The sequence below is a fragment of the Lissotriton vulgaris genome, chromosome 12, assembly GCF_964263255.1.
Source record: "Lissotriton vulgaris chromosome 12, aLisVul1.2, whole genome shotgun sequence".
Classification (NCBI taxonomy): domain Eukaryota; kingdom Metazoa; phylum Chordata; class Amphibia; order Caudata; family Salamandridae; genus Lissotriton; species Lissotriton vulgaris.
The window spans coordinates 82,384,403-82,410,326 of record NC_141700.1 but is presented as its reverse complement, the minus strand read 5'-3'; the positions used below and the strand labels follow the sequence as shown (position 1 = coordinate 82,410,326).

At 44.2% G+C, this 25,924-nt stretch overlaps 1 protein-coding gene across 1 annotated transcript in view; it reads left to right on the top strand.

Moving 5' to 3' along the window:
- The first annotated feature begins 654 nt into the window (after window positions 1-654).
- Window positions 655-25,924, top strand: part of NRTN (neurturin) — a 183,439-nt gene continuing 158,169 nt past the window's right edge. Inside the window, exon 1 of the mRNA XM_086947252.1 lies at window positions 655-2,564. The gene's annotated coding sequence lies outside the window, so the exon portion shown is untranslated. The remainder of the gene's footprint in view (window positions 2,565-25,924) is intronic.

Genomic DNA, 25,924 nt, shown 5'->3' with positions numbered 1-25,924 from the left:
AGTAGGTAGTGGAGAGGGTCGTGCGCCGGCTGCAGGGATATGGGACTAATTCGAGGCTTTAAATCCTGGATTGAAGTTCGACATATTCTATCACCCCTGGAATAAATCAATGAAATGAGTACGATTGGTTTGAGTTCTGCTACTTGTACCACTTCTTATTAAAACCGCCAAGGACAGGAGGCACTTAAACGCGTCACTTGTGTTACGTAAATGTTGAAAATCTGACACCACGTCTACCTGTTACTTTGAATCGCCGTGCGTCCTGTATTTCTTTGATAGGGAGTGCAGCTCAGAAGGTTAAAGTGACCGTGGCTGAGCGTTGTACGTCTGAATTTCAAGTTAGCTCAAGAGTGGCTTCGCCTCTCATCCTTCTAGGGTCGATAATTGAGTTCAATATTACCACAGCTGACAGTCTTGTAGTTTCATAGATGTGTGAAGGGTCTTTATCTGAGTGGTGGGTGTCTTATGTAAGAGCACGTCCCAGGCAGCCCTTCCTTCCCGCTCCGCCTTTCACCTGGCCGCCGCGTGCACGGTGAGCAGGGTGCCCTGTCTGAGCCGCATTAGACAGACACCGCCTGCCTGCCCCGGTAATCCGAGCCCCGGATGGACGGGGAGGAGCCTCGCACAGGAGAGTCAGGGCAGAGAAGAGGCAGAGGGGACACTCCTCGGGAGCAATTATCCGGCAGCAGGAAATCTTTCACACGATCTCCTGCGCCCGCCCCTCCTTCCAGGAGAAAACAGGCCGGAGAAAGTGCCGGGCACCTCTTCCAGGAAAGCTACTGCGGTCTGGGCAGAGAGGAGGACCCTGGCAGGACTGCTGGAGAGTGCTGAGCAGGGATCTGGCTGTGCTGGGGCAGGACGCAGCAGGGGAGCTGTCAGGGACTCCCCCAGGGCTTCCCCTAGACCCCTGCCCCTTCATCCGGAGCAGGGAAGCCATTGCAGCACTGTTGGGAATTCGGCTCTAGAACCTGGCTTCCAGAAGGACCCCTTAGAACGCAGGAGACCATTGCCAATATTAGTGTGGGGGCACTGGAGCCTGCCAGAGAACGTTTTATTCTATAGTAGAACCCTGCAACAGGGATTGGAACTGGCCATTAGACCTCGATTTCCAGACGATTCAGTAAAACCATTGAAGAACATTGTCCTGGTTGGCATTCTGCACAGAACCCCTGCAGAGCTCTGAATGCATTGAAGCAGTGAGAGGAATTCCGCCTTAGAACCTTGGATTCCGGAAGCGCTCCTTGGGAACATTGAAGATCATTGGTTAGTGTTAGCAATCTGCATTGGAACCCTGCAGAGAGCTCTGGATTCGATATTAGAACGTTGAAACAATGAGATGGATTCCGCATTAGAACCTTGGCGTCCAGACGCATTCCGTAGGGACACTGAAGACTATTGACCATATCAGCCTTCTGATTTGGAACCTTGAAGAAAGCCCAGAATTCGAAATTAGAACCTTACAGGAAAGACGGGAAATCGACATTAGAACCCTGGTTGCTAGAATTGATTAGGAACATTGATGACCATTGTCAGCGATGATAGCTTTGGGAATTACAATCCTGCAGCAGACCGCGAAACTGAGCCCCAGATCATTGGAGTGATGGGAATTCGTGCAATTGAACTTTGCAGGAGAGTTTAGAACTCATTATAATCTTAATTAGAGCTTGGATTTTGATTACAGAGCCTTATTGCTGATCTGGAATTTGAGTTTAGAAACAAACCTTGGAATTTGACATTAGAACCTCTCAATAGAACCGAGAAGATGACATCAGAACATTGAACTCATATTAAAACTGCTATTCGCACATTGTAAGCGAGTCCAGATTTCATCTCACTCTAGAGTTCGGCAATGAGTCTAGAACCTTCATGTAGCACTGGGAATTCGACAGTAGAACTCTCAACGAAGTCTGGAGTGTGATATCAGAACCTTGCTGCACCAGAATTCTGATTTGGAACGTTAATCAGTCAGACTCGTCATTTCCAGAACTCTGCACCTGGGGGTTCTAGATCGGGCGAGGTTTTGATGTGCTATCAGTGGATGGGAGAGGCGCTATCCAGACCAAGAAATCTGGGAGCTTGAAACCAAAAAAGCAATATTTGGATTTCCCACCATAAGTAGGCGTTTGGATCTAGAAACAATTGGACGCACGAGCCACCAAGAACACGTGTGGGTGCAAAGAACAGACCCAACAGGTGGCACGCGATCCCCCAAAGGAGCACAGGTTAATGTAAGCACCGCTGCAGCCCTGGGAGGTGCAGGCACGTGGTTCCCCCGAGGGGGCTGTGACCTGCGGGCTCCCTCCCATGCTGGCTGCATGCAGTGCCCGGAGGCCGGGTGTGGGGCACCTGGCGAGCATGGGGGCCAGCGCTGAGGAGGACCCGCTGAAGGGGCGCAGAGGCTCTGAGCTGAAGGGCTGATCCGCATTCCACCCCCGAGGAGCGGGGTCCTGTGCCCACCCAATGGGTGGCATGGGCCAGCCGAGGCACCCCTGTCTGCTGACGCACGAGCGCCCCCGCTGCTTCCCGCACCTGGACCCACGCAGAAGACGACTCCCGGGCTAAAGGTGGGTGTGTCGCTTCTATATTTATTATTGTTTATTGGTTGATTGAAGCCTGATGCGTGATGGGCTTCCCTGGGGCTTTTTCGAACCTTCGGGTTTTATGGCATTTCAGGAAATGTACAGTTTGTAGATATAGCGCCTTGAACTGGTACCCAGCCCGGCTCTCGGATATTTTAACAGCGAAAGGATGCTGAGGATCACACGTTGTGTTCAACTGGAGAAGCCAAAATTAGAACCTTAATCTTCAAGATACACTGTCGGGAACTTGGCCAGACTTAAATATAATATATGTGTATTTGTTGTGTTATGTTATGTTTCATTCTTGATAGCTGAAAACCTTGTAATTTCAAAACTGCCGCTTGAAATTATGAAATCTGATAAACTCGTCTTCCTACAAACTCAGGATGTATATATCCAGTAATTGTCATATGGGGCATATTTACAGGACGTGCTGCGCTTATTTTGCTTCCACAGCGTGCCAGACAAAAGAAGCGAGGTGCTGGGAGATAGCTGGTTTTACAGAAGCTCACACAGTGTGGTCAGTGACGTAGCCGGGATTAGAAGAATCCAAGTCGCATGGCTCTGAGGGCAGACCTGGAATGCTTTGCCCCTTCGGGCATTCCTCTCTGCGGCTTCCTATTTCTAACGTGGAAAGCGCCTAGAGGTTGTCAGCGCCTCACAGACGCCAAGCGCCCAACTGCCGCTCTTTTCGTCTAGTTTGCAGCCTCCAGAGTTCAAGGGCTCTTTTACTCCAGAAAACCCCAAATTATATCTTTTAAATAATGGTGTATTTTTCACGTAACCACTAACCCCCCTGATAGCGCATCACGGTTTATGAAATTTCTTACATTTTTAGGGCACAGCGTGCGTTTCAGTGGAAAATCCGTGTATGTGTGAACAGCACGGACTGTCCTGCCCCTGGGCGAATCTCGCTTTATCAAACTTTGCTCGATTATTATTAAAAACAGACCACCAGATTCCGTTTTTATGTTTTTCCCCTCATACAAGTGTCATTGTGCAGGATAATGCGGCAAAGTGCAATCCGTGACAGTGCGTTTTCACTACCGTGTCACCTAAGCACACATTAATACCAACTGGGCGAAAGTTTGACCTTTTAGTACCAGTTTGCTACCTTCCCACAACCCGTGGTACCTGAAAGGTAACCCGTTTCCCCTTTGGAAAGGGGTTGCCGCTGTGCGCCAAAAACGCCTCACCTTTAGGTATCTTTGTATCCATCCGAGACGGATTTACTTCAGTGCAATCTGGAAAAGTATGCGGCAGAGGGTGTAATATGTGGCATGCGTGGCAAATACATAATTATGTTGAAAAACGCTTCACCTGCAAAATCGTACATTTACAGCGGCCGTGCCTGCCTCTGTCCATTGTTTCCGGGCGCCTGGAAGCGACATTGTAGCACTATTCATAATATGGTAATAATTATTAATGTCCAAAATATACTTTTACTATTAGTGTTAATCAAATAATTTTTATTAACGCCGTTAAGTGTAATTGCTGAACATTTCAAACTCTTTGGCTAGGTTATGTTACACACAGAAACCAGGTGTTTAATTATTTTTCAACTAGTACTTTCGTATGCCGCGTGTGGAAAGAGGGTTGTGTAATTTGGCGTTTACCCCCAGCACCCACCCACCCGAGTGCCAGTGGGCAAGCGCTGTGCCCATGGACCCAGGGCCGTCGCCTGCCCGGCCTCTCCGCGCTCTGCGCTGTATTAGAAGCGGAATCGGGAAAACAGGGCTGTTCTGGCGGGCGTTTAGTAAGGGGGCGTGGCTCGCGCAGCGCCTCGGGGCGGGCGGTTCAGAATAAGCGCTGTACTTGTTGGGGAATGTGTTTGTTTACCACGAGGAAGGTTACGTGATTTCGCATTTCTCTCGACTCCGAAAAGGGTCCCTAGTGCGGTTGCCTTTTTTGGTCAATTGAACAGGATTCTTTTTCTCAACCTGACATATATGTATATAGCTATTTCTTGGTTCTAGTAATGCATGCATTTAATGGTGGTTTCGGGGAGTTTTATTTTACGCCAGTGTTTAAAGGGGGACTGGCTTCAGAGGCGAAGGAGAACTTCTGACTGAAAGTCAGAGCTGGACTAGAAACCCATATACCTTCATAAAAATGTTCGAAACAACCCCACACCGCAGGAGGGCCTGACTAGAATGTGGCCACACAGCCTACACAATCCTAAAAGCAACTCCCTAGTCAGCAACCCCACTGGGGAAATGCCTGGGTAGCCATGGTAAGGGACAGAAGGGCTGAGGCAGGGTCAGTCTCTGTTCAGAGACACAGGGATTTTACAAACCTAAGGTTACCGGGGCAGCGTTCTTACTTACCTCATTTTCTGACTGAGGGGTATACATAAAGCCACTGGAATTATGCGACAGGAGAGAGCCAAATTATGCGGCAGGGTTAAATAGATTATGCAGCAAGAAAAGCCAAATTATGTGGCAGATGATGGAGTATGTGGCAAATGCGGCAAATCTATAATTATGTGAAAAATCATTGTGGCCGCACGATCGCATAAATCCTGTGGCCCTTGGTATACACTAAGAGACAACCAAGGCATTTTTTGGGGGGTAGGTGGGGGGTTTGAGTGTTGGGGACTCTGTGGGGGCTTCTGAAACTTCGAAACTCTCTACATCATGCGCCATGAAGTTTTTCCAGAAAAAGAAGCACACTGGCTTGTCGGTTCAGGGGCTGTTCTAGGCTCATGGTGGCCCTGGGCAGGGAGCGTAGGTAGGGGCCCCGGAAGAGGGGGTCCGCGCGGGGCAGAGCGCGGAGGCCAGTGAAGAGGGGGGGGGGGGGGGGGGGGGGTCAGGGTGTTTGGAAGTGGAACAGAGCCAGAGCCGCCAAATCCCTGCCAGGGGCCGCCACGCAAATATGTATCCATCCTCAGAGGATTATTATATTAAGGATATATATTGGCGTGGTAGCCCATGGGGTTTGGCGGCCCTGTGCAGGTGCACAGATTGCACATGCCTAAGGCCGCCCCTGGTCGGTTGATGCACAATTAACACCAAGAAGGTGACATCTTTCCTGTTGGTCCTCAGCCTTTCCAATTACATTCACTTCCGGTAAAATGTCAGCGTGTGACCCCTGAACTCCACGCTTGAGCGCAAGTGCTATCCCAGCCCTGTTATTACCTGTGATGAGCACCGCCTCCACTCTCTGGCCTGAACTGAGGAACTTTAGTGGGGGGCTCGTTGTATAGGGTCTATTCCAAATCCCGGTACAAAAGGGGGGTGGTGATGGACGGAGCATCTGAACCAATCAAATCCCAGCCAGGAAAATTGCTGCCCCCCCCCCCCCCCCCCTATAATGAGGTGTCCCCCAGCAGTTCTGGCTTTCGTGGTGTCTTGAAATCAAAACCTTCCTCGCTGCGGTGTTACTTCATCATAAAGGACGATGATCTAACATCACCAGGCAGAGATTAAACCACAACCTTGAAAGAAAACCAAACCAGGCTAGAAGGTGCGTCCTGGACATCTGGCCGCAGGGCTCTGACGTCCCCTAGATATTGTGCAGAACATGATCCTGTTGTAAGGAGGTTCATCCCTGCTTTTAAAGGCACCCTAGAACAAACCCAATTTTGGAGATACAACTCCAGATGGTCTGATTAGGGTGTGGAATCTGCCCTGTGCGGGGTAGTCATGCCTCACACCCCTCAACGATGCTATGAACACACCAGATGTGAGAAGAGCCAGGGAGCACGCGCAGTGCCTTCACCATGTGTAGCAACAACACTGCGGGTGCACACCCCTGCTCCTTCAGTGACACTGGGGGCGGAGTCTAAGCCTCTTTACGACTCTGTGGGAGGAGCTTAATTCTTGCGGGCAACGGCAGACCAGGGCATTTAACTGTGTAAATGGGAGGGAGGGACTTAAACCTCCATGTGGCTGTGGGTGAAGCACTTTAAATCTTGTGTACACTGTAGGCGAGGAGTTTATCTCTGTGTAATTGTGAAGGAAGGAGTGAGTGCTCTTTACTACTCTGGGGGTGGGCCTTTAACTCGTGGTGTAACCGTAGATGAGGGTATTTAATTGTGAGGAAATTAACAGGCCTGGGCGTAGTTTGCAGAATTTTGCTACGCGGTACGCCACAAAGTTACAAAAGAACTCAGCTAAGTTCCGCGAGTGGCAGAGTGCAGTGCGAACTGCAGTTTGTGCTGGTATTCCTGCAGCTCGGGTAGAAATTCTTCCCGAGCGGCAGCTCGTGCTCGCGAACTTACCATTCGCTATCGCAAATTTACAGTTCGCAAGCTAGGAAAAATCCCTGCTGCACATCACGAAGCGGAGTTTTCTACACTCCGCGAACTCTGCGGAGTGCAGAAAACTCCGCAAACTCCGCGAACGGAGCGAAGTTCACCGCCCAGGCCTAGAAATTAACCTAATCCTCGGTGTATCTGTTGTTAGGGGATTTAAGTCCTGTAGTAACTTCAGGTGAAGGATCTAACAGTGTATTTGTGTGGGAAGGAGGAAGTAAACCTCCATATAACCTATGGTGATGTGCATTACACGTTCTGGACTTTAACTCAGTGTGAAGGCGTGAGTGTGGGGCTACCGCTGTGTACCTATCTGTACCAGACATACATCCTTTCAGAGCCACTGTGTATGAGAACTTTATCCCTGTAAGTTTATTTGTGGGGTTTTACCTGTTATGTTGTGTTATTTAGATATGGAAGTAAACACTGTGTAACTGTGTACAAAACGTTGTGCTGATCTCTGTGTATGAGAGGTTTCCACGTGAAGTGTAGCTGTAGATATGGGGCTTGAACACTGAGTAGTAGTGGAGAGAGGCATTCACTCGCTGTCAGAGCGCACAACATGGGTACACTCTCAGTAGCTTTATGTAACAGTGTGTGAGAAATCTTCACTTCGTTGAACTGTAGACAGCAAACTTTAACACGATATTGGAGTTGACACGATAAATGTATATGTTAGTTTGGAAAATCAAATTTCAAACTCATTGCAACTCAGTGAGGGGCAAATAACTCTTGGTGTAACCATGGAGGAGGGGTTTTTACCCTTGGTATAACTCTTAGGGAGGGGCAATAGTTCTTGGTGTAACTACGGAAGAGGGTTTTTTACCCCTAGTGTAATTCTTAGAGCGGGGCAATACCTCTTGGTGTAACTACAGAAGATAGGTTTTTACCCCTAGTGTAATTCTTAGGGAGGGGCAATAGCTCTTGGTGTAACTACGGAAGAGGGTTTTTCACTCTTAGTGTAACTCTTAGAGTGGGCAATAGCTCTTGGTGTAACCAAGGAAGAGGGGTTTTTACTTCTTGTAACTCTTAGAGAGGGGCAATAGCTCTTGGTGTCACTACTGAAGAGGGTTTTTACCACTAGTGAAATTCTTACAGAGAGGCAATAGCTCTTGGTGTCACTACGGAAGAGGGTTTTTTACCACTAGTGTAATTCTTAGAGAGGGGCAATAGCTCTTGGTGTAACGACTGAGGAGGGGTTTTTACTCTCAGTGTAACACTTAGACAGGGGCAATAGCTCTTGGTGCAACTACGGAAGAGGTTTTTTTTTTTACCACTAGTGTAATTCTTAGAGAGGGGCAATAGCTCTTGGTGTAACTACAGAAGAGGGGTTTTTACTTAGTGTAACTCTTAGAGAATATAATGTAATGTAAAAAATATTTCTAAAGCGCAACTAACACCAGACGGTTTCTTGGCGCTCGAGCACAAGGGGGAAAACAGTCCACAGAACAAAAGGTGTTAGTGATAAACATTACAGAACAAATTAGTTTTGAGAAGGGACCTGAAACGAATATAGGAGGAAGCAGATCTTATACCTAGAGGGAGCGAGTTCCAAAGGGAAGGGGCAAGAAAGGAAAATCTCAAACCGCCGTGTTTCTTGCGTTTAAAGATAGGAACTTTAAGCAAGGCAATAACTCGGTGTGATTATGAAAGAGGTGTTTTCACTCTTAGTGTACTTCTTAGAGAGGGGCAATAGCTATTGGTGTAACTACGGAAGCAGCTTTTTTACCACTAGTGTAATTCTTAGAGAGAGGCAATACCTCTTGGTGTAACTAGGGAAGAGTGGGTTTTACTCTCAATGTAACTCTTAGAGCGGGGCAATAGCTCTTGGTGTAACTACGGAAGAGGGTTTTTCACTCTTAGTGTAACTATGGAAGAGGGGGTTTTACCCTTAGTTTAACTTTTAGGGAGGGGCAATAGCTCTTAGTGTAACAATGTAAGAGGGGTTTTCACTCGTAGTGTAATTCTTGGAGGGGCAATAGTTCTTGGATTAACTATGGAAGAGCCGTTTTCACTGTTAGTGTAACTCTTTGAGAGGGACAATAGCTTTTGGTGTAACCAAGGAAGAGGGGTTTTTACTTAGTGTAACTCTTAGAGAAGAGCAATAACTCTTGGTGTAACTACGGAAGAGGGCTTTTTACCCTTAGTGTAACTTTTAGGGAGGGGCAATAGCTCTTGGTGTAACTACGGAAGAGGGTTTTTTACCCTTAGTGTAACTTTTAGGGAGGGGCAATAGCTCTTGGTGTATCTACGGAAGAGGGTTTTTTACCCTTAGTGTAACTTTTAGGGAGGGGCAATAGCTCTTGGTGTAACTACAGAAGAGGGGTTTTTACCCTTAGTGTAACTTTTAGGGAGGGGCAATAGCTCTTGGTGTAACTACGGAAGAGGGGTTTTTACCCTTAGTGTAATTTTTAGGGAGGGGCAATAGCTCTTGGTGTAACTACGGAGGAGGGGTTTTTACCCTTAGTGTAACTTTTAGGGAGGGGCAATAGCTCTTGGTGTAACTACGGAAGAGGGGTTTTTACCCTTAGTGTAACTTTTAGGGAGGGGCAATAGCTCTTGGTGTAACTACGGAGGAGGGGTTTTTACCCATAGTGTAACTTTTAGGGAGGGACAATAGCTCTTAGTGTAATGACGGAAGAGGGTTTTCACTTGTAGTGTAGTTCTTGGAGGGGCAATAGTTCTTGGATTAACTGTGGAAGAGCCGTTTTCACTGTTAGTGTAACTCTTTGAGAGGGACAATAGCTCTTGGTGTAACTACAGAAGATAGTTTTCCCCTCTTAGTGTAACTCTTAGCAATGAGCAAATAACTCTTGGTGTGAGAGGAATTAATTTAAATTTAGAATTGATCTGGAGGTTTTTATGTAAATCTGTATGAAGAACTCTAGCGCGTAGTTTATCTGCGGACGAGTAGTGTATCCCCCTAATGTGGCTGTGGGTGAATGGCTTCAACTCATGGTAGGCAGGGGTGAGCATATTTAATCCTTGGTGTTGCTGTGGCTGGGTGGATTGGCTTTGTCTGATTGTTGTTGTGTAACTGTGATAGAAGGACGTAAACTCGTTGTAGTTGTGGAAAAAGATTTTAACCCTCTCTGTCACTTTTGGTGACAGGCTTTAAGTCTTGTTTTAACTACAGACAACAGGATTTAACTTTCGGGTAATGCAGGCAAGGAATCTTAATACTCTGTTACTATAGGGAAGAACAAAACTAAGTGTAAATGTGGATGAAACACTCCACCTCTGAGTCACTCCAGGAGAGGGATTTGAATCATAAGATTAGTGGTTTCTGTGAGACTTTAACTCTATGTGTTGGGAGCTGTCACACTCTGTGTGTCTGAGGGCGAAGGCACTATGGGCTCGATTAACAAAGGTAAACTTAGATCTGAAGTCAAGATTAGACCTGAAGTCTAATTTTAGAACTGAAGTCATACTTTAGACCTGAAATCTAAACTTAGACTTTAGGTCGAAAATTAGTCTTCATGTTTAAAATTAATTTTCAGGTCTAAAGTTAGACTTTAGGTCTAAAGTTAGATATCAGGTCTAAAGTTAGACTTCAGGTCTAAGCTTTAAGACTTCAGGTCTCAACGTAGACTTTAGGTCTAAAGTAAGACTTCAGGTACAAAGTTAGATTTTATGTCTAAAGTTAGACATCAGATCTAAAGTTAGATTTTATGTCTAAAGTTAGACATCAGGTCTAAAATTAGATTTTATGTCTAAAGTTAGACTTTAGGTCTAAAGTTAGACTTTAGATCTAAAGTTAGACTTTAGGTCTTAAGTTAGATATCAGGTCTAAAGTTAGACTTTAGGTCTAAGCTTTAAGACTTCAGGTCTCAACATAGACTTCAAGACTAAAGTTAGACTTCAGGTCTAACGTTAGATTTTATGTCTAAAGTTAGACATCAGGTCTAAAGTTAGATTTTATGTCTAAAGTTAAACTTTAGGTCTAAAGTTAGACTTTAGATCTAACCTTTAAGACTTCAGGTCTCAACGTAGACTTTAGGTCTAAAGTTAGACTTCCGGTCTAAAGTTAGACTTCAGGTTTAAAGTTAGAATTTAGGTCTAAAGTTAGACTTGAAGTCCACGTTTACTTTTTTGAATTGGGCCCTATGTTTTCAAATCTGTGTAGCAACCGGGAGAAATTTAACCCCTTGAGTAACTGTTGGTGAGGGACATAATTTCTATGTGAAAGTGTGGATAAGGGATTTAAATTTTCAATGTAACTGTATGTGAGGGACGTTAACTATGTGTGACTCCTAGTGAGATATACATAGGTCCTTGTAACTGTGGGCAATAGTCTTTATCTCTTTTTATAACACAGGAATGTTAAGAGCACCAGTGAAGACCGTGGAGTTGCTCATGGCTAATAACAGCAGGTCTAGGCCCTCTGCTTCAACATTCCAGATTTTTAAGGGTTTTGCATCTGTGGGTGAGTTATTTTAATTGTCCTTGTAACTCTGGATGAGGGACATTGACCTTGTGTAACCTCTGGTGAGAACTTGAACCCTTTGTGCAACTTCTAATAAGCCTACCTGCAAATAAACCCAATTCATACGGGAGTCTCTCGACTTTTGAAGTTAAAAATGGCTTTATTTTAGCTGTCTCTCGCCTGAAATGACCTATGCTTCAATAGAAATCAATGAAGAAATACATATCCCTGATTTGTTTTCAAAATCTCTTATTCCCTGTTCCAAAATGTTGGCATGTATGAATAAGCGACATTGCTTTTTAGGTGTAGCCTGAGGCAGTGCTTAATTTGTAAAAATAAAAAATACACGCCGGCTCCCTCATCAGGAAGCCACTGCAGCTTGCACCACACATTGCCCCTGCCATGCTGCCAATGATAGTAACAACGCAACTACTGACCATCACACTCCTACAAGTGTGACAATACAGATTATTTCAGGCCCCCAAAGCTGTGAGAATAGCTTGGGTGGAGGATAATAGTAATTTTTAATGTACATTTATTTAATAATTACCTGTTGTTGTGCTCATCTCTAAATTAGCCAGACAACGCCACCTTGTGGCAGACTGTCATAAGCGCTGGTGTTGACAATTAAGTGCTGGTGCCGAGCACAGGACACCACTGGCTCAAATTAAGCACTGGCCTAAGGTGAGAGTCCCTTATCCGCTGCACAAAACTGGGTTAGGAAAGTGAATTCACTATCTGCTGATTGGAGCCTTGAAATCTCAAATTAGCTGTGAAGGAGAGCTCTTCTATCGAGGAGGCTACATGAGCAGTGTAACTTTCTGTGTATCTGTGGGTTGCGTAGTTTGACTATCAGCGTAGATGTGGCCGATAGACTGAACCTCTCGGCTATACGTGGCTGAGGATTTTTACTCTGTTTATCTGTGGATGGGGGTCTTCACATGTAACTGTATGTATAAATGTGGCTCAGAATGAAGTGCTCTCTGGTACTGTGAGTGAAGAACTCTATATTTCGGTCTAGCGGGGGATGCAATTGTGCGGGGTCATTGGCTTTAATGAAGGTTTTACTACTGGCAAAGGAGCAGAGGGTGATTTTAACTCTTGATTTACTATGGGAAAGGCCTTTAATGCTCTTGTCTCAGTGGGAGAGTACATGTGTTTATTGGCTTTACTAACATGAAGGGACTTCGACTGTTCATGTAGGTGTGGCGGCGATAATTTATTTCTCAGACAACTGGCGGTGTTTGACTTTAACTCAGATACTGTGAGTGAGGCCTTTTACCGCAGTGTAACTATGCTTAACCCCTCCCATGCTCATGACGAGCTCAGCTCATCATGAGGCACGGTTGCGCTGTGCTCATGATGAGCAGAGCTCGCCATGACCGCCGTGGCGCTCAAATGCGGGGATAATTCCCCTGCATTGCTGAATGTTCCACGAAAACGAGTGTGGTCATGACGAGCTCAGCGCCACTGTGCTGCATGATGAGCCGAGCTCCTAATGAGCACCGGGGCGCTGTGCGCGCCCTCCCCTTCTCCCAGCACAGCAGGGGAATTACCCCGCGGCCAAGGGGTTAAGGGATTTGAGCTATCTCAATAACTACAGGTAACTCAGCATGTTATTTTAACACTTTGGGCCCGATTATGATGTCGGGCAGAAAGCCATTCGTGGTACAATGACAGCGGTTGGAGGGAAACCTGCATGGGGATTCCGCTGTGCTTCCAACGAGCCCGTCGGAGCATCAGACCGGCATTATAATCCCATAATGATGGCAGAGCCAGCGTCGGCTCCGCTGTCGGGATTATGAAGTCACTTTCACACAGCCTTTCCATGTCGGCCTTTTCGACATGGAAAGGATGTCGGGAAGTGAATTTGGGGGCCCTTAGCAGGGCCCCCTTCCCCCCTGGCCCTCCGCTGTCGGGCCTAGGTGCCCCCTAAACATTCCTGCGCTGTGTGGCAGGCACTGCATGGTGCATGCCACAAGGTACCAGGGATGTTTACAGACATCCATTTTTCAATGGCAGCTTGTGCAGCGGGCCTTTTCTGCCCGCAGCACAAGCTGCTATTGAAAAAAATATGTTTCCAACTGCCTGAAGGGTGGTCGCATCCAGATTCTACTGTCGGAACTGACGACCTATGGTCGGGCGGTTCAAGTCCGCAGCGTCCGACCGACATCGTAATCAGCCACTTTGTGCTTAGTGTGTACGATTGCCTGCAAGCGACTCACGGGCTATCAGAAGGCTCCCGGACCCTTGGCCGGCACGCCAGACTGCCTTGACTGCGCTCCTGCACCTAACAACTGAGCAGGTCCCCGGCCGCCGATTGAACTGACCCATGCGACCGTTTCTTGACGCTTGCTGGGACTCCACATAATTTTCAGGTCCCCTGCTTCTGACCTCTCTATTTTGTGGCGATCCCTGTGCAACGCCGACTGGATCCTACACACTAATCAGGTCCCCGACCGCCGGAATCCCAAAGAGCATTGATTACCGTGTGACACCCCCTTCCACCGGAGTATTGATTCAGTCCCTGGGCAGTCACACACAGATCGCCGGATCCCCCCGATCCAGGCCGAGACACTCTCGCCTCCAGCACCTGTAACGAGACAACCCCGTCCTGAAGATGGTCCGCATTGGTTAAGGACCGAAACGTCGTCGACCCCCCCAGCGCAAACTACAGGCGCATTCTGTCGTGACTCCAATTGAAACTAAAAATTGTACTATAGAAAGTCACTGATTTTATGTCACTTTCTGAGCTAGTCACTGTAAATATTTCACTTTGCTCACTTTGCGCCGTTCGTCGCTGTTCACGCCTTCACTTGAGTTGCCACACCTCACTTGTATATAGTGTGTACCAAGTTCTCTTCGGGTTGTCACCCTAAGTATTTGATTATGTGCTGTATATAACTATGTGTAATTGAAAAAATTGCTTTCTTACTTGAATATCAAAACTACTAAAAAAAAATGTTTTCCAAAATTATTTGAATAGGTGGCTCTCCTTTTTCTCTGATATATGTAATGCCTGGTGCATACAATATAATTTGTCCTTACACTTATACCTTTTGGGATATTGTTTTATCTTTATAGTGTGTACGATAGACAGACAGATATATAGATATATAGATAGATAGATAGATAGATAGATAGATAGATAGATAGATAGAAAGATAGATAGATAGATAGATAGATAGATAGATAGATAGATAGATAGATAGATAGATAGATAGATAGATAGATAGATAGATAGATAGATAGATAGATAGATAGATAGATAGATAGATAGATATTACACTGTGCACTTAAGGTTCAGCAGCATTTTTAAATATAAAAATGTGTATTTTTGCATACGCCTATACCTTTGGTCCACAAGGAAGGATTTGCACCAAATTTGAATCTGAGCTCTGGCATTCCAAATTTTAAGTAGTTATGTTCAGGGGAAAATAGTAAAGGGGTGAGGGGTCAAAAAGATGTGTTGTCTTATTTTAGCTCCTATAGGAACTTCTCTTAGAAAGTGTGGTTAAAATGGTTTGGTATAAATCCATTCAGTAGATTTTGAAACATTACCATTTGAAACATGTTTTGGAATGATATGGAAAAAGTTAAGATTTAGGGATATATCTAACAATAAAAATGTATGTTTTGATTTGCCTATAACTTTAGAACATTTTGATGAATTTGCAAGAAATTTGGCAACATTTAGACTGTTTAGTTTTGTTCTATTTGTAAATTCATGAAGCTCCATTAAGGCAAGGTGGCAATTTGATGGGGTGGATGCCAAAGCAATTTATTTTGAAAAAATATGGCATGCTTTGACAAATTTACATGAAATTTAGCAATCACGCCGCATATTTTTGTTTGCTTTTGGTATGCCAAGTACTTGCAGATCCTATTAACAGGAGCTAATTTAAAGGCAGAGGGCAAGAAGAGTTTAGACTGAGTGCTCATGATTCTTGGTATTTATTAACGAATATGAATGAAAGTTGGTGGGCTGTTAGAAAGTTGGACCCCGTACTGGAATCTCTGCTTTCATGAGGGTCTCACAAGGTGAGGCAAAGTTATAAGGGGGGGGGGGGGGGGGTTATAAGAAATCTTTGATTTGCCTATACCTGTGGTGCAGTTTCTTTATGGTTCTGCACTGAACAGGACTGACACTTAGCAATTGTATCTTACTTTTGACATAATGAGTTCAGAGAAATTAATAAAGGGGGCACACTTCGGGGAAGAGGCAAAATATAATTTTTCTAATGGCTTGGTGCTGTTTATTGGATCTTCACGAAGATTTGCAGGCTGTTAGCTAGAAAGGTCCAGTGGAAGGTTTGAAAGTTTCTTTGAAATCCAAAGTTAAAGAGACTGGGTTTAAAAAGTCTTTGATTTCCCAATAACATTGATACAATTTCACAAACCTGCTCAAAAATTGACAGACCGATAGAAAAGTTAAGTTACTCCTGAATGGCTGAGTTTCATGTAGATTCTTTAAAGTAGATTTTGTTTTAAAGGAGCTGGGGCTAACATAAAGTGCTAATATGCTAATACCGTTGACTCCTTCTGACAAATATGCATAAAATCCATCAGAAACACACACATTTTGTTTTTTTGTTGCTCTGTCAAGTTGAGCGGGGTGCAGGGACATAGTTAAAATTTGAAGGTCAAAAAGCATGATTTAATAACATATTTGGAAGCATTGGATGAATTTGCATGAAAGTTGAGATAACAGAATTGAGCTTTTTTGCAAACTGCTTTTTATTGCAAGAACAGTTGGGCATAGGTCCAGGACCTGTGCCAATGCACTGACATACACGGTTGAAAGCCATGCACAGATATGGACACAGGAAGTGTAGGGTGGTGGAAGAGAGGGGCATGAAGCAGAGTTAAGGCTAGGCAGCCTTGGTACGCGCGAGATACGGACACAGGAGGTGTAGGGTGGTGGAAGAGAGGGGCATAAAGCAGATTCAGGACACAGCAGCTTTGGTACAAGTGGAATACAGACACAGGAAGTGTAGCATGGTGGAAGGGAGAGGCATGAAACTATCTCAATAACTAGGTAACTCAACAAGTTATTTTAACACTTTGGGCCTTATTCCAATCTCATTCTGTAAAAATCCTGACCAAATCCGTACGAGTCGGAGCACTGGATTCCGGCCGAGTGAGTGAAATGCATCATTATGCTGACGGACTCGGTTCGCTAAGACTCCCATTGAACGCTATGGGCCTGTATACCGAACGTGTACACAGGCTCCCATAGCAAAAAGGGGTAGGTGGGGAAAAGCGTACACCCTGTGGCAGGCATCCCATGGTGCCCGCCACACTGTGCATGCTTGGATCGGGAGGGACCCATGGGCACCCCCTGTGACTGATTCGGAGGTCCCGAGGTGAAGGGGGGCCTACTACAGCCCCCTAAAGTTCAATTCCCACAGCCATTTCGTCTCACTGAGACCGAGTCGATACAGCTGTCATAATTGTGCATCTTACTTTCTCTTCCGGAATCCGGCTCCATTGAGCGGCATGATTCGGCTGCGAACGAGTCGTACAGACAGGATCAGGTTCGGAAACTATTCGGTCGATGTGGACGAGATCTTTACATCGTACTTGGTCATTCGGAACTGTGTATGATTTGGTCGGAAACAAGGGCTACAAATCGGATCAGGAAAAGCCGAGTCCTGTTCGGAGGCCTTCCGACCGACATCGGAATCAGGACCTTTGTGTTTACTATGTAAAATAGATAGATAGGTAGACAGATGGGTAGATAGACAGACAGACAGACAGACAGACAGACAGACAGACAGACAGAACAGATAGATAGATAGATAGATAGATAGATAGATAGATAGATAGATAGATAGATAGATAGATAGATAGATAGATAGATAGATAGATAGATAGATAGATAGATAGATAGATAGATACAACACTGTTCAGTTAAGGTTCAGCTGCACTTTTAATTGAAAATTTTATTTTTGTATGCACCTATAACTTTGGTCCACAAGAATGGACTTGCACCAAATTTGAATCTGAGTGCTGGCATTCCAAATTTTAAGTAGCTCTGTTCAGGGGAAAATAGTAAATGGTGAAGTGGTCAAATAGATGTGTTTCCATATTTTAGCTCCTATAGGAAAATTTGCCCACTGCTACAACACAAAAAAAGCTGAATGTATTTACACAAACTTGCATGATTGCAGAACTTCTCTTGGAAAAGCGTGTTTTATATGGTTTGCTGTAAATCTGTTCAGTAGATTTTGAAATATTACCATTTGAAACGTTTTGGAGTGGAATTGAAAAAGTTAAGATTTAGAGATATCGCTAACATTAAAAATGTATGCTTTGATTTGCCTATAACTTTAGCACATTTTAATGAATTTGCAAAAGAATTTGGAAACTTTTAGAATGTTTAGTCTTATTGTATCTGGAAATTCATGAAGCTCCATTGAGACAAGTTGGTAATTTTGGGGGGAGGAGACCAAAAACAATTTCCTTTGAAAAAACCTTGCCATGCTTTGACAAATTCACATGAAATTTGGCACTCATGTAACACATTTGTGTTTGCTTTTGGCATGCAGATTACTTGCAGATCCTATCAACAGGGAGCAGTGAGCAAGAAGTGTTTGCAATGCCTATAATTCTTGGGATGTATTAGTGAATATGAATGAAATTTGGAAGGCTGTTAGAAAGCTGGAGCCAGTACTGGAATCTTTGCTTTCATGAGGGTCTCACAAGGTGAGGCAAAGTTAGAAGGGGGGGGGGGGGGTAATAAGAAATCTTTGATTTGCCTATACCTTTGGTGCAGTTTCTTTATGAAGTGGTACAGTTAAGGGAAGGGGCAAAATGTTCATTTGCTAATAGCATGCAACTTTTTATTGGATCTGCATGAACATTTGCAGGATGTTAGCAAGAAAGGTCCAGTGGAAGAATGTAAGGTTGAAATCCAAAGGTAAAGAGTTGGTCTCTGATTTCCTAATGACTGATACAATTTCACAAACCTGCACAAAATGTGGCAGACCCTTAAGAATGGTTAATTTACTTCTGAATTACTGAGCTCCACACAGATTCTGTAGAGCGGGGTTTGGTCAAAGAGCAGAGGCTAAAGAAAGTGCTAAGTTTCTAATACCATTGACTCCTGCGGACCCATTTTTGTTGTTGTTGCAGTTTATATAGCGTGAACTCGACCTGAATGTATTGGGGCGCTTTACATAAGCACCCCTTACATTGCACAACGACATGTTTTATTTGTATTAGACATGGGGAGATTAAGTAATTTGCCCAGAATCACAGGTTGTTGAGCCGACGCTGAGACTCGAACCTGGTTCTCCAGATCCAAAGTCGGCAGCTCTGGCCGTTATGCCACGTCATCTATGCATAAAATTCATCTGAAACCTGCATGTTTTGTATTTTGTTGATGTGTCAAGTCGAGTTCAGTGCAGGGACATAGTTAACATTTGAATGTCAAAAAGCTTTGATTAAATAATGTATTTGGCTGCATTTGATGAATTTGCGTGAGGGCTGAGATAACAGAATTAAGCTTTTTTGCAAACAGCCTTTTGTTGGCAAGATAGGTTGGGTGTAGGGCCAGGCCGTACGAAACCCATCATGGCGGGGGTCTGTCGCTGGCAAGGGCCTGCATCCGAACCCAACGTGCACAAATAAAGGTACAAGTGGTGGGGTTTGGACAAGCTGGTGGACGAAGGGCTTAGCCACGTGTCCAAACTCCTTCATCCGGGCATGGTGGCGGCTGGATGCGCGAATGGTGGTCTAGCGACCGACCGCAAATTTTCCTTTTTAATAAAACGGAGAAATAAACTAGCACACTATAACATTCACAAGTGAAGAATCTTAATACATTCACATAAAACACAGTGAGATCATGGTTCCACATCGAAATATAAAAATGAGTGCGTTGTGATGATCCTGTACGCATACCATAACTCACATCATGCCATCAAAACCGTAACATGACCCCAAGAGGGATCGGATTGGTTGAGGACTCACAATATTTCCACCAATATAGAAATTATATTAAAATCAAAACTCCATGAAATTACAGCAGGAACAAATTATAGTGTATCCATGTGAAGTTTAGGCAATACATAATGTCACCAGTGATGTCATCAGCCTGATTTTGATGGCTTTTGCCACATTATATGCAAAGATTGCCGTGCTGTTCCTAAAGGGAGAAGGAAGAGGAGATTAATACAGTCTGTGATGCGAATGATAATGGTAGGGTAACTTGAGGTTAACCCTGGGGATCCATTTTGTTGGATTTAATGCCCTCACACACCCTTTCAGGTGTCATGCTTCATCATTTGGGCCTGCTCCTCGTTGGGTCGGCGGTGCAATACCCAACGGGCAACACCTCATAGAGGGGCTCTTTGGCGGAGATCTTTTTCCAACAGCCGTATGGATGAAGTGCGGGTATGGGGCCAGAATAGAAAGGTAGACGTTGAGGAGTGAATTAAAATAAAGCTAGGGGTACCGGGAATGATTTATTCAGATGGTCCGCTGCTTTAATTAAAAACGGATTTCTAGAGGAGAGTGCTGGAATATTATGTTTCCAGAGATCCTCCAGATCTTATTATTGTCCTGTCAACATGTTTCTCGCTGGCGTTAATTTAACAAGCGATTCTTCAGGACCTATGTGACTATTTAGCAAGTATCTAAAAGTAAAAAACTGTCTACTCTAATTCCCTAATGTGTGGTGTGTGTACACTAGTGTGGGTACAACAACAACTAGGGATGAAGGGAGAACATTCCTATATTACCCTTCTTCTATTGAAACCTGTGTTAAGCTGTCAATATCTAAAATTTGTAACAGTCAGATAACAACAGTATCCAGCGGGTAAAGCTTCTGGTTAGATCTTCCACCGCATGGTTGGGGGTTCCAGCTGCTTGGAAGCATAGGTGAAAATCCTCACTGCCTTATTGGATAATTGAACTGGATTTCCGTTTAGTAGAGCAATTACTGCTGGGCGACATGACCTGACTCGCAAGGGGGGAAGTATACAATTGCCCATCAGGGTACGCTCTACATGGCCTTCATGAATTTATCCTCCGCTTTTGACTGTGTCAATCGGGGGAAATTGTGGCAATCCATGAGGGCCATGGGGGTGGAGGATAACGTGGTGGGACTCCTCGAGGATCTGCATTGGTTTACCAAGGCCAACATCAGATATGCCAAGGATATCCGTGTTTCTAGGAACTTTAATATCTAGAGGAGTGTTCGGCAGGCATGCATTTTGGCCCCGTATTCATTCAATTTATATATAAATGACTTACTCAAGACGCTGGTAAAAACAGGGGTTGATTTTACTTATGTGGGTCGTCGGGGTTTGCCCCTCCTGCTTTATGCAGACGACGCTGTTCTTATTGCTAGAATAGCAAAGGGCTTGCAGACCCTTCTTAACACCTTTCGAAGTTTTATGGTGGATCGCGACCTAGCAACAAATAACTCTAAATCCTATATCATGCAGGTCAGGATCCGCCCGAAGAAGGAGTGTCCATTTCAACTGGGTAACGAAAAGGTGCCCCTGACAACAACATTTTCCTATCTGGGAGTCTTGTTGGACCAAAAATTGAACTGGGGGCCTCTTATTCAGGGGACTAAGGGGGAGGTTACAAGGGCCAATACAGCAATCTTCAACTTTGCCACCAAAATGGGTAAGCACCCAGTGGCGGCAATGATAAAGTTATATCAGTCGAAAAGTGTCGCCATTGCGAGTTATTGGAGTGGACTATGGGGCTATGCTACAACTGATGCCTTACAGGTGGTGGAGAACAATTTTTTAAAACGCCTCCTTGAAGTGCCAAGGGGTACATCCAAACTGGTGGTCCACGAAGAAGTGGGGCTGCCTTATATCAGTAAAACACACAAGATGATGGACGGAATGTTGAACAATGGCAAAACATTCACCTCCAGTCACAGATCTGGGTTTAATCCATCATTATTTTGCTCACCAAGCCACTACAGTTCAACATGGCCATAAGCAAATCAGTCTTGACCCTGTGCCTCATGGGAACAGTCCAGCCCGAACTGCCAAACCATGTCTTCCCTGGACCGGAATCAAGCATCCTAGGACAGGTTTCTGGCTATCAGCCGTCTTCAGCCAGGATAGCTTGACTCCAGTGGCGTAGTGAGCATGGGACCCACGTCTGGGCATACCCTTCCCACATAGGGTTAACAGCAAAACACACAAGATGATGGACGGAATGTTGCACAATGGCAAAACATTCACCCCCAGTCACAGATCTGGGTTTAATCCATCGTTATTTTGCTCACCAAGCCACCCCAGTTCAGACATGGCCATATGCAAATCAGTCTTGACCCTGTGCCTCATGGGAACAGTCCAGCCCGAACTGCCAAACCATGTCTTCCCTGGATCGGAATGCAGCATCCTAGGACCGTTTTCTGTCTATCAGCCGTCTCCAGCCAGGATAGCTTGACTCCAGTGGCGTAGTGAGCACGGGACCCACGTCTGGGCATACGCTTCCCACATAGAGTGAACAGCAAAACACACAGGATGATGGACAGAATGTTGCACAATGGCAAAACATTCACCCCAGTCACAGATCTGGGTTTAATTCATTGTTATTTTGCTCACTAAGCCAACCCAGTTCAGACATGGCCATATGCAAATCAGTCTTGATCCTGTGCCTCATGGGAACAGTCCAGCCCGAACTGCCAAACCATGTCTTTCCTGGACCGGAATCAAGCATCCTAGGATATGGCCATGTCTGAACTGGCGTGGCCTGGTGAGCAAAATAACGATGGATTAAACCCAGATCTGTGACTGGGGGTAAATGTTTTGCCAATGTGCAACATTCCGTCCATCACCTTGTGTGTTTTACCTTATATCAGTGACAATTTGGCTATGCACCCCTTGTTGCTCTGGCTCAATTGATGGTTGAATGATGATTTGGTCCTTAACCATCAGATTCTAAGGGATATTTTAAGTCTGGATTTCATGCTACGAATTCCGTGGCTAAAATATATTAAGGGCTGTTTTGAAGAGTTGGGGCAGCCTGATATATTTTTAAAACCTGACCTTATCACTGTGGAGGATGTGGGTTATGTCAAGAAGACTTTTGTGACAATTAAAAAGTTGGATAGAGATCACATTGAACTGGGAAAACATAGTGTTCGTAAATATGTGATGCTCAAAACCGTTCCCTCTATGGAACTGTATCTTTTGTGGCCCTTGTCTACACACAAGCGTTTTTTATTGGTCAGGTTTCGTTTGGATTATTTTCATTTGCTTTTAGCTGTCCCAAAGGGGAGCTGCAGGGGACAGGTGCTAGCATCCCGTGGCTGCGACGGAGTGTCTCCACAAGATTTGCTGTACTTCATGTTTTTTGTAAATTTTACACTGCTTCCTCGTAGATATTTTTTAATCCCACTTTTAAAGAAGCTGAATTTTATTCAGGTCCGCCCTGCCCTATTTTACCTACAATTTCTGAAACCGGATTGTATCCATTTGTAGTAGGCTTTTTAAAGTCTGCCTTGCGCTCTAGAATCTGTATGGAGAACTGATAGTCACTGCATGGCACGTTATCTCCATTTCCTGCTTTTGTATTTTGTATAATGTGTGCTTGTGTCCTGTTTATTCCCCATAATCATGTGTCAGATGTAGATATTTTAACTCTACTGTATTCTATTGGATCAATTATTACTTTTTAATGATACGAATTGCATTTTAAAAATTGTTTTAGATGCTGTGTAACTTTTATGGCTCTATTCATAAAGCTGAATCAAGTATTTTTGAATTTGAATTTGACTTGCAAGGCTCTTAGAGATGGTCGGAAGGCTGTTCACCTGTGGGTTGAGAGGGCCGGGCACACACATCGAAGATGGAGCAGCGTTTCATGGACGTATCCGCATAAGCAGCACTGGGTATTGTACCAAAAATGCTTCCAAGAGGGGACAAGGTCCTTTGATGGGAAAACACCAAGACGAATGCGCAGCAGAGCGCGTTTTAATAGAAAATAAGTTACTGTGAAGCTCCGTTTTTAGGTCGAGCCTTGGCAGTGCATGTGCTGCTCTGCGAGCCATTCTGTATTTGAGTATGGACTTGAAGCCCTGCCCACTCTCTGCCCATATTTGTCATTGGCTTGTGTCATTGTCCTTCGTAAATGCTAGCATCTGATTCATTAATTCGGGGGAGAGGAGTTGGCCTAATGGCTAGGGCGGTCGACCTTCGAATCTGGGGAACTGGATTCGAGTCTCAGCAATGACGCTGAACATCCTGTGAGTCTGGACAAATCACCTAATCTCCCTGTGCCCAACAAAAAAGATTGTGTCCTCATGTAATGCAACTGGTGCTATGTAACGCGCTCTGATACCCAATTCGGGTCAAGTTTGCGCTATATAAAACTCTGTAAAAAAAAATTAGGCTTGTTAGTACCGCCTTGTCTTCATTTGTATCCTCCCATAAGGACTGGCCAATTTACTTGGGTTGCTACATGGTACGTCTTATTTAGTCTGTAAGCACTATTTTCTTTAATGCATTTCTCCTACTGCAGGCACAACATGCTTTTCTGCAACATTCAGCGCGCCATGCACACTTTCACGTGGCGCTATTACAAAAAAAAGCATTTGTTTTTCTACTTGACAAGCAAATGCTTTTTGGTAAAAACGCCCAATACTGCGTTTTCACTTTAATAGCGGCCGCAGACCTTTCTTTAGAAACGGCTCATTTAAAGAAAGGGGCGTGGCTTCTATTAACGTGAAAGCACAGCACGGGGGGCTTGTAAACAACAATTTTCAATGCAAATTGCAATATGTCTCCCATTTTAGAAACTTTGACCTATTGGTTTTGTAAATGACAATGCCTTTTATTATTGCAGGTTTTTTAAACACATAAATAAAAGGCCTTGTCATTTACAATGCCAATAGCTCAAAATCTCGCAGTTGCAAGACCTATTGCATTGCAAATGCTTGTTCTTCTTTCCTTCAGTCACTACTCTGCTGTCGGTATCAGAGTCACAAGACCTACCTGCAGTAATGCATTATTGATTGGCAGGTGAGTAAATGGCCCCTGAAGTGAAATAGTTAGACATATATATTGATTCTCAATCCTCAATAACCTACTGAGAACTGTTAGCAAAAACTTTAAGACCGACTCTTCGCTGAATTAATAAATGACTTTCAGCTAGTAATTGAGTTTTCATCGTCTCACGCTGTGGCTATGGGAACGCCACTCTAAATGGCATTTCAAATCCACCTTGACACTTCTCAAAGAGATGAGCCCCTCGGCTCCAGACTCAACTGAAAAAAAATCAATCATCTCCCAGTTGTCATACGAGGTATCGATTGCCTCTTCTTAGAAGCTATAATCAGATTCATAGTAACATGTTGTATCACCCTCAAACCCCTCCAACATCTTTAACTTGAATACTTTCGGTTCTCCTGAAACATCTCAGGTGATATTAAAAACATGAGGAAAAAAAGATGTATTAATGCTTAAAAAATATCAAATCTCAGCTGTCTTCAATTCAATCATTCTTCACCCCTTGCTCTTTGAAATTCTGCCTGAACTCTGAATATTTATTAAACACATTCTTTTATTTTATGTAAGACTGAAAATGTGTCCCATAAAACCTTATCTAGATTATTTAATTCCTCCATAGTACTTAAAAATCCCACCTACATGTCTTATTCTCCCAAAATGTTTCTGTTGCTCAAAAATCCTGCCTAAAACTTTTATTCTCCAAAACTCTCTATGGTACTTAAAATCCTGCCTGACTCTTTACTTCTCTCAAAATATTTCTGGTACTTACAAATCCTGCCTAAATTATTGTATTCTCTCAAAAGCTTCTACTATTTCTGCTCACCACAAAGCATAGAACATGGCTACATTATCTCATTGCCTTTTCTGCTTTGCTTTGTTATTCCATTTTGTGTTTATTATTTCCTTACAAGAGAGTCTGTCCCTCTAGCGTACTATGCAAAATGTGCTGATACCTCCGTGTTGTAAGCAATCTTCTATCGAAATGCAAAATAAATAAATAAATCGCAGGAACCAGATCTCGTCGCAACTATACCATTATCTCTCTCAGCTGCCTTTTCTCAGTCTCCACCAGTGTGTATTACATATGCACTCAGGCAGAAATAAGTGTACCTGTGCATGATTTGTGACAACTATTCAGAGTCCTCTCTCTATTTCTACAGTCAAGCCCCACCCCCACTACTGTGCCATTGGCTAGCGAGGTGGTGATGAGGTAAAAGAGTGGGAAAATCTGAATCCTCTCCGGGCAGAACTTGAACAAGAAATTACCAGAGGCAGGCGCTGTGATGCCACAGTTCCCCTTCGACACATTAATATTAAAAAAAAACTAGGGCCTTCTTAAGAATTGTGTGAACTTGGGGTTGTGAGGTAATGGCAATGGTTACTAATTCTGGGAAGTACTTTTACCACGAGTCTGGTATTAACAGCTTGTGGTAAATAACTCCCTTTATCAGTTTCTTCCATTGCAATTATGTATAAGATGCGATATTTATTGTACCAAAATAAACACTTTTTACCGCTTTTATAGTCCTTTCCTCCCTGATATATTTTACCAATTTTTTACTGGTTGAAATGTGTGAGTGGAACCTGCAAGGTCTCAACAATTATCACACAATAAGTAATTCTGATCATTATAACAACTTGTTATACTGGGTTTGAAATGTAAAACTTGAACCCT